Source organism: Cucurbita moschata, unplaced genomic scaffold (genome assembly GCF_002738365.1).
Source record: "Cucurbita moschata cultivar Rifu unplaced genomic scaffold, Cmos_1.0 Cmo_Scf00001, whole genome shotgun sequence".
Taxonomy (NCBI): domain Eukaryota; kingdom Viridiplantae; phylum Streptophyta; class Magnoliopsida; order Cucurbitales; family Cucurbitaceae; genus Cucurbita; species Cucurbita moschata.
In genome coordinates, this window is record NW_019268517.1 from 4,873,326 (window position 1) to 4,882,713 (window position 9,388).

Here is a 9,388-nt window from a genome sequence, read left to right on the forward strand (position 1 = left end):
TTTTTTTTTTTTTTTTTTTTTTTTTTTTTTTTTTTTTTTTTTTTTTTTTTTTTTTTTTTTTTTTTTTTTTTGTAGCCCAATTGGATTTTGGATTTAAGCTTTCAATTGTTTGCTGATTCTTGAACATTTGAGATTCCCTCATCTTTATTAGGAAACGCAGAGGAAACAAACAATTTTACAATTTTAATGTAACTTAAAAGATATCCAAATCCATATTCATTAGTTGTGGATGTTCTTTCTGCCTAATTACCAAAAAAATGGAACATGGTACATTATATGTAAATTAAATTATTGTTTTTGTTGGGATTTATTTTGTCCTTTGTTATGGAATTTGACAAATCGATCTCAAAGTTTTAGATAAAAAAAGATTGACATCAAACTGATAATGACTTCAAAACTTTGTGAAAGGGTGATTGTTGTTTAACTATGTATTATATTTGACCTTTTATATTATATATAAATATCTTGTATGATTGATGATATAAAGTCTTTCTTTACGGATTAACATAAATATCATATTTGACTCTTTGTTATAGACAAATATCGTGTATGATATTTAGTTTTCTATTATGGTTTATCATAGCTATCATATTTGACATTTTTATTATAGGTAAATATCTCGTATCTATTTATTGTTCTTTCCATTTCTTCTGTAATTTATTTGATTTTTCATTTCTTTCTAATTTATTTGATTCTTTAGAGGATTATAAACAAAAAAAAAAATAAAAATAAAAAAAAACTTTCACCACCATTTTCTTTTGTAATTTATTTGATTATTTAGATGATTATAAACAAACAAACAAAAAAAAAACTTTCACCGATTTAGGCGGTGGTTTTAGTAAATATTTTCATGATATCAGAGCCCCTTCGGTCACCCTGACCATTTCCTTCCCATGGCTTCTAAATTTTCTTCTCATCTTCTTCGCCACCACTGTTGGCTTTGACACCGCAGGGGCAATCGCTATGGTTGCCGCAGGTGGAGCTAATTGATTACTCTTCATCTCCACCTTTTTAGCCTCCAAATCATGGTTTGTAGGTCTACCTTTTGCCATACTCTATACATACAACCTCACCTTCTCCAACACAATCAATTTCTCTTTAGCCAATATAGCTTCTTTTATTTTCTTCCCAATCGGCTCTTCATCCTTCAAATAAACCCTAACCTCAGAATCCTCATTTGCGTTTTCATCGACAATATACGAGATCTCGACAAGCCCATCGACCTTCTGCAGAGATTTACCTCCAGAATCTGGGCATTGGCTTTAATTGTCGACTCTTGGGTCTAGGCTCTGGGCGCGGACTGGCCTCTTCGCCAACCAAGTCAGTGTCGGCCTCCTTGACAAAATCGCATCATTCGCCCACTGTGGTGACTCTTCCAGTTTCAACACCATCTTCGTCCCTTGCTTCGAGGGGGCATGTCTCCCTCTCCATCCATCGGAACTTCACCACCTGCTATGGCACTGACTACTTCTCCACTGGCTCCACTTACTACTCCTCCGAAGTCACCAGTGCAAACTTAAGTTGCAAATCCCTCGATCTTAACTCCTCATGCTCTGGCTCCGCCACAGACCTCTACTCTTGACAATGGTGGTGCTGTGAACAGAATCGTTGTCTCTGGATCTATCATCGCAACTGTAATTTCCTCTACTCTACTGCTTTAAATGCAGTCGGTCTATCTTCACTCTTGGCTCTCCTCTGGAGACGCAGATCTTAAGGTTTCATTATCGGCATTAGTTGTTGCTGAAGTTTTCTTAGTATATTTTTATTTACTCTTATTTTTGGTTTTGAAGCTTCACCCACTCATGATGGTCTCTTTATTAATCCATTAAAATATGCTCGAGATATTCTTACTCGGTGTTCATTTGCTCGATAGCAAACCAATTTACAAGGCACATACCCCACTTTGTCTTTGTCCCTCTCTTTCTTTCTTTGTCTAAAATACATCCCAAAGTCCGCATTCTCAATTTATGCCATCTTCTTCCTTTCTTGTTCTAACTGCCACCATGCCACCACGTCTACCCTTCATTCTTCATAGCCACCATCAAATCCCCTCTCTCTTTGTCTCTTGCCTTTTTCTAGTCTCTTGCCTTTTTCTCAAAATAGAGTTATCGCTCTAATTTTGAAGTCTCTACCTTGCATCTCTATAGTCCACATCTTATGGTTGCTTCTCAACACTTGATTGGTTCTCATTTCTCTAATTCTACTCTCTATCAATCTCTTGTTGACACCCTTTAGTACTTGACCATTACGCGCCCAGTATAGGGGTGTACACCCAACCCGAAAACTCGAAAACCCAACCCGACCCAACCCAAAATATAAGGGATGGGTTGGGTTATGTTGGATTTCGGGTTTGGGTTGGGTCCATTTTTTTTTAACCCGATATGATTTGGGTTGGGTTTAGGTACCAAAAGAAAATGAATAGGTCAACCTATTCCAACCAAAAAAGAAATTAAAGTCTAAAGGCCCAAAGTCAAACCCCAATCTACCATCTCTCTTTTCTCTCTGCTTCCTTTAAGGGAAATGACGTTTAAAATCATGTTATTTTAAATCAAGTTATTTTAAATTTCTACATAAATCCATCTACTCAGCCATTTCTACCTCTATGCGGCATTTCTACCTCTCAGCTCAAGTTCTACATAAAAAGCTCAAAGTTCTACATAAAAGCTAAAGAAATCTACCTCTCTCCCTACCTCTCTTGGTTTGTTTGGTTATTTTCTTTTCTGATTTTCTCCCTCCTCTCTCTGATCCATACAAAATTCTCTCATCTCTTCTCTCACAACCTCACTTCACAGCTTCTCTTTTTCGCTCTTTCATATCCACGCCAAAATACAAACCTTCAGTCAAAATACAAATCTCTCTCAATATTTAGTCTCTCACAAGAAATTTGATCTCAATAGTATTCTCTCGTGTTCTTTGTCTTGTTTCTTTCTCGCGCGCCATCTTTCTCTCTTTAGTCTCCTGGAACGCTATAACGGGTAAGGTTTTTCTCTTTTTGTTATATCCCGTTGCGAAGACTGGTTGTATATTTTAACTTTGATGCATTATATGATAATTGTTCATATTGGGATAAATGTTTGAATCATAATAGTTTTATTTTACTTTTTTATAAATGGAAAACAGTAGTGCAACTATATGGGCAAATAGTTCTAGTAATTATAATGCATCGAAACTACCATTGGCTGCACAATCGAAATTTAAGAAGAAGAAACTCAGTAAATCAACCGTGTGGGATCACTTTACAAGTTTAGACAACAATAATAAGAGGTGCAAGTGCAACTATTATTCTAAGGAGTATGCGTGTGATACTAATTCTTGTGGAACTAGCACGTTACGGAAGCACTTAAAAAATCAGTGTAGAAAGTACACATATAAGGTGGAGGACAAAGGACAAATCAATCTAAGTTTTCAAAGTTCAATAGATGGAAAAGGTGGTGGTAATATTGTTACTTCATTATTTAGTCAAACAAGATGTAGATCAGCATGTGCTAAGATGATAATTATGGAAGAATTGTCATTTAAATTTGTAGAGAACGAGGGTTTCAAATTGTTTTGTAGTATTGCGTGTCCTAAGTTTGCGTCAAGAGTAACCATTGCTAGAGATATATTTCAACTCTATCTAGAAGAAAAAAAGAAGTTGAAAGATTTTTTAGTCAGTCATTCCAAGAGAGTTTGTCTTACCACTTACCTATGGATTTCGTTGCAAAACATTAATTACATGGTAATCACCGCACATTTTATTGATTCAGAATGGAATTTGCATAAAAGAATTCTCAACTTTTGTCAAGTTGCTAACCACAAGGGAGAGACTATTGGAAGGATTATTAAGAGTTGTTTATTGGAATGGAGAATCGATAAGGTTTTCTCTATCACAGTTGATAATGCAAGTTCGAATGATATAGCTATTTCATATATTATGAGAATGCTTAGAAGTTGGAATTCACTTGTCTTAGATGGAGAAATATTACACATGAGGTGTTGTGCTCACATAATTAATTTGATTGTGAATGAAGAGCTTAAAGAAATGCATGACTCCATTTCTAGTGTTCGTTAGATCATCCCCCAAGAGATTGACAAAATTTAAAAATCGTGTTGAACAAGAAAAAATTAAATGTAAAGCACTTGTTTGTTTGGATGTGGCGACTTGATGGAATTCTACTTCTTTGATGCTTGATCATGCCTTAAATTTGAAAAAGCTTTCAAAGTATTAGAGGAAGAAGAATTAGATTACGTTGATTACTTCATAGAGGGGGATCATGGAAACAAAAGAATAGGGCCACTAACCATTGATGATTGGAAAAACGTTGCAGTGTTTGTAAAGTTTTTGAAGGTTTTCTATGATGTCACTACGAAGATAAGTGGTTCTTTATATGTGACTTCTAATTCTTATTTTCATGAACTTTGGGTATTCAAGAACTTTTAATTAAGTGGAGTACAAATGTGAACTCTGTTTTAAGTAACATGAGTTCAAACATAAAAGTTAAGTATGACAAATATTGGGGATCAGTGGAAAGAATTAATAAATTGATATCATAGCAGTGGTACTCGATCCTCGTTACAAATTGGATTACATATCATTTTGCTTTTCGAATATTTATGAAGATGTTATGGCTAAAGTGATGGTGGATGGCATAAAGAATTATTTAATTTGTTTGTATGATTACTACAAGTTTTATGATAATGCTCAAGATCATCATCAATCTGAATCAAGACTCACTTTTAAGCTCATGAGTATGGAGATGGACACAATTGATGAAGAGAATTTGAGTGGTTCAATATTAGTATTATCAAGATGCAAACGAAGAAGAGAATAGCAAAATTCACTTGAGTTAAAGAATGATGTGGATCGATATTTATCTGACCCTAGTAAAGAACTTGATGATAATTTTGATGTTTTGGTATGGTAGAAAGCAAATGAGTTTAAATACAGAGTTTTATCGAAAATTGTCCAAGATGTTTTGGCCGTTCTAGTGTCGTCTGTATCTTCTGAATCAGCATTTAATACGGGTGGGAGGATTCTTGATTCTTTTAGGAGTTCTTTGACACCTAAAACAGTGGAAACTCTTCTATGTACACAAAATTGGATCGGTAGAAAATCAAGATCGTTAAATATTCTTCAACAACTTGAAGATTTGAAGATTTGTTCTAAAATTGAGACAGGTAACTCCAAATCTATTTATTGTCTATTTGTTAAGATGTATTCTAATTGTTATATCACAAGATGATTTAAGATCTTCAAGCTCCACCAATATTATGTAAGAATAATTATTTTTCAATGTAAGTAAAATATTTGAAGTTACAATATGTTTTTTCCAAACAATCTTAAAACCGTAGTAACTTTCAAGATTTTTTTTTTTTTTTTTTTCAGGGAATTAAGAATGTAATAGAGGGTTAGATAGTTTTAAATTTTTAGGCATTTTTTTAAATGTTGTAACTTTGGAATTAACTCATTGAATATTCTTTACCCATTTATAAGTGAATTTTAAGGCATTTTGTTGAATGATTATATACCGTGAATGTAGATAATTTAAGGTTGTCTTTTCAATTTAGTATTAGAGCCTAGGTTACATCTTGGGATTAAATTCCGGCCACAAATGTCTATTGTCGAGAGACTATAAATACCCACACTATGTTAGGTAAAATTCAAATTTGTGGATTAATGTAATTCAGATCTCAAATTGAGACGTTTCATTTCTAAGTTTCAAGCAATTTGGTAGAATTGCACCCTAGCCATTCAATCAAGCCTTGATCAAGTTAGATTGTAGAGTGACTCAATTTAGAACAAGGTTGCAAATCTTGCTTCTAGATCTTTGATCGTAAGAGGTAATCTAATTCTAGCATTATCTTTTGGTTGATCCAAATTTCGTATAAGGAAGTGTTAATTACTTTGATTCAAGGGTTCTTGCTAAAACAAAAGCTTAGATCGTTAGGGTGAGAATTAAGGTTGTCTTTTCAATTTAGTATCAGAGCCTAGGTTACATCTTTGTGGTCGACTCTAGAATTGATTTTATCTTTCATTTTCTATCATTGTTTATCTTTTATTTAAATTTGTCTATTTATTTTCTTGCTATCATTTCTGTCATTATTCATCAACTTTTTACTTTGTTCTCTATTCTTACTAAAGATCACATTTAGATCTTGAAAAAAAAAATTCTTATCATATTTGTTCTTATGATTGGGATTATAAACGATCCTTATCATTTATTTTAGATCATTTGCATGTTTCTTTGAAGATCAAATAAACTTAGATTCACATTTTTTTCTTAATCCATCTAAATCTAGAACCGTTGTGTTTGATATATTTTTTTCTTTTTTTCTCATCATCTACGTTTGAAGATAACTTCTAAATTTCCCGAATTCTGTAAAAAAGGAGAGTTAGATTGTTCTTAAATCTTCATGTCCTTTCTTTTTGGATTTTTTTTTTGTTTTTGAATGTGCAATTCTATCCAAAAATATCTTTGTGTCCCTTAGTTGTTTGTTCTCTTCTGGTATTATTGGGTTGATATTTCATAATTAACTTATCTTGATGGCCTTGAATAACTTGCTACTATCGGAATTGTTTTACCCATATATTAACCTACCTTGATCATAATTTAGTCATTTTCCCAAACAGTCTACCTTTGTGTGTATAAACACGAGTGTTCTGAGTGTAAAATCAGTGAGTTGAGTGTGTGAGGTCCTAAACATATTTCACTACTGTTTGTACAATCATGAACCAAGACGGAGGAAATGGAGGGGAGATCAATGAAGCTAGGTGGAGAGAAGCACAGGTCGAAACAATTACTCGTTTGAATCAAGTTATTAGTACATTGATAGACTTGTAGCGCCCGAGTATTTAAAAAAAATAAAAAATAATAATCACAATAGGGGGCAAACTAGTCATTTTGCCCTTATTAGTTGAGGGGTCTGTTTTGGGCTGAGGTATAATTGGGAAGAGAGAAAGAAGAAAGAAGAGGGAAAGAAGATTAGGGTTTTGAGGAAGGGGGAGGAGATCGGATTAGAACCGACGCCGGAGATCCGAGTCCCCAATCTAAAGCGTCAAATAGTCCGAGGCAAGGTGCTCTCACGAATCGCACCTTCCTATTTCGACAAAATGTTCAAGAACTTCAGGTTAGTCCACGAGTGTGTACCTTGAGAAATCATCAAGATTTTCGTGTGCTAGCAACATTTTGTGTTGATCCTTGGACTCTTACCCTCAACAGCGCTATCTGGTTAAGTTCTGGAGTGAAGGCGGCCAAGATCGGCGTTCGAATCGGAGTCTCAAGATAACGTGATTTTCGGTAAGAACTCGTGTTTTTCTCCGAATTCAAACTCAAATAATAAAATTTGTGATCAACAGAAAAATTTAAGGAAATTCTTTCGAGGGAGTAGAATATGAGGTCTACAAGTCTCGTGAAGAAAATTTATCGAATCGGATTACAGATTGGAAGATAAGAAAATCGGAAGAAAATAGATCGAAACGGGAAAGAGACCTGGATAATGAAGGCAGGAGAGAGGGTGGAGGCCGCCACGCGTCGGTCGGCGTGCGGAGGAGAGTGGCAGAACCGGTGATCGACACGTGTCGATCACCGGCTGGTGAGGCGCGTCCTCACCCGGCAGCGGGCATGCGTCAGGCGTGCGGACCCGGGCGGCCCGACCCGCGCCGCACGCGAAGCGCCCGACCCGGTGCCTCTGACTCGCGCCTACTCGGGGAGAAGGGCGGAGGGCACTCGCGCGTAGTGACCTTCCAGGGCGCGTGCGTCGCGCGTAGGCGCGCGTGAGGCACCGTTTTTCTCCCGTTCGGTCTTTGTTTGCTTGTTTTCCGACCCAATTTTGATGCTGACCCCATTATTATGTGAATTAGGACCTGTGAAGAAAATTCCAGAGTTGTTGGAATCCATTTCGTCAAGAAAACTCGAACTCGGGAAGGCACGCGTCAACCAAGTAAGTAGCCATTTAGATTTCCACGAGCAGTACTTGTAGGAACCGCTAGGAACAAGCATGCATGCTACCACCTATGAAATTAGCTAGTCGAACTTAGCGTGTTATTATAGAAACTGCGAATATAAGATGATTATGGAAAGCTAGATACAAAATGTGTATTAAATCTGTTTTGGTTGAGACTCTGATAATGTATGTATGCATGAGGAGGTTGGGAAACTTGTGAAATCTGCGCTCCGGGTAAAGATGGACGTTATCTTCCCGTTGAGCATGTTTGATAATTTTGCATGAACTGCTGCGTGTAAACTTTATGTATGATGATTGCTTGTATTATCTTTCTTGATGAATAGGAAGAAATTATGAGCTTAGATTAGAATGCTTATAGCTAAATAAGCTAGACGAGACCCTAGATTGGGGGACCTCTAGAATACCGTGCAATTAGACCCGCAAAATGATTACCGGCGGAACCAGAACCCAGAATTCCAAACCCGATAGGTTTGTGACACTAGGCACGAGAATCCTAGAGAAATACGAATCTAAGTCTAAGCCATCAAGTTCCACCCTAGAAAGAATAATAGGTCACCACGGTAACTGTAGAAAGCCCGCTAGAGTTGAGCAGTGTAGATAGTGTCATCAGAACCTCCACTTCCCTCTCTCCTCCGATACCGTACCGTCGAGACAAAGCTCCGGTACGGTGATCGTTGAGCTTTGCAGATCTGGATAGGGAAGTGTGACAGGTGCCCAGACCTAGTGGTGATAGCTAAGGGGTCTTCTGAACAGGACTCTTGGGCCGTAGAAACCCGTCCCTGAGCGGGGGACGTGGAGTCACTTAGGATGACTCAGTAGCTGACCGGAACACAGGGGGTCGCACCCCGTTTTGTGGATGTATGGTCCCGTGTGAGGGTCGTCAGTTAACCTCCACGGATGATGTTCAGAGAGAGAGTCACGTATTCAGATCCAGCCATACGATCCCCTCAGATTTGCTTATGAGGTCGCGCCTCACCTCAGGACACTGATCATTTCACTACATAAGATGGGCAAGCCTTTTATGATACAGAAAGAGAGTTGTAGCTTAGATCACTCTCCTTAGAAACCCGAGAAAGACCGTGGTTACCTACCAAGACAAGGATGCGAAAAGAGCATACAAGTAGGCTGCTTACTAAGTATTTTTATACTCACCCCTTTCTCCCCCTTTTTTTTTTTCAGGTACCAGTCGATACGGGGAGGTGCTCGAGAGCTGTGCGGTCACAAAGGGGTGTCGTTCCGAAGCGTCAGTCCCTTGTTGGTCTTTTAGAGTCCTTTGTCTATTTTCATATATAGAGTCTTTTGTATTTCATTTTTACATTTGCAATTTTCTTTGTAATATTTTCGAAACAAATCTCTTTTTTCTTTTGTTTTAATTGAATGGTATTTTTACCCTTTTACTTTGCTTTTCTTTTCTTTTATTTTCTTTTTGTTTGTTTTCGATTTC

At 36.8% G+C, this 9,388-nt stretch overlaps 1 long non-coding RNA gene across 3 annotated transcripts; it reads left to right on the forward strand.

Annotated features, from left to right (window-relative positions):
• The first annotated feature begins 6,892 nt into the window (after positions 1-6,892).
• Positions 6,893-9,188, forward strand: LOC111447631. 3 transcript variants are annotated; one of them, XR_002711301.1, is made up of 4 exons: positions 6,893-7,107; positions 7,200-7,277; positions 7,841-7,920; positions 9,124-9,188. It is a non-coding gene; the product is annotated as an uncharacterized LOC111447631 (long non-coding RNA). The 3 variants fall into 3 exon arrangements; XR_002711304.1 differs by lacking the exons at positions 7,841-7,920; positions 9,124-9,188 and adding an exon at positions 7,487-7,656 and having other exon boundaries at positions 6,927-7,107; XR_002711300.1 differs by lacking the exon at positions 9,124-9,188 and having other exon boundaries at positions 6,931-7,107; positions 7,841-8,183.
• Positions 9,189-9,388: the final 200 nt, after the last annotated feature.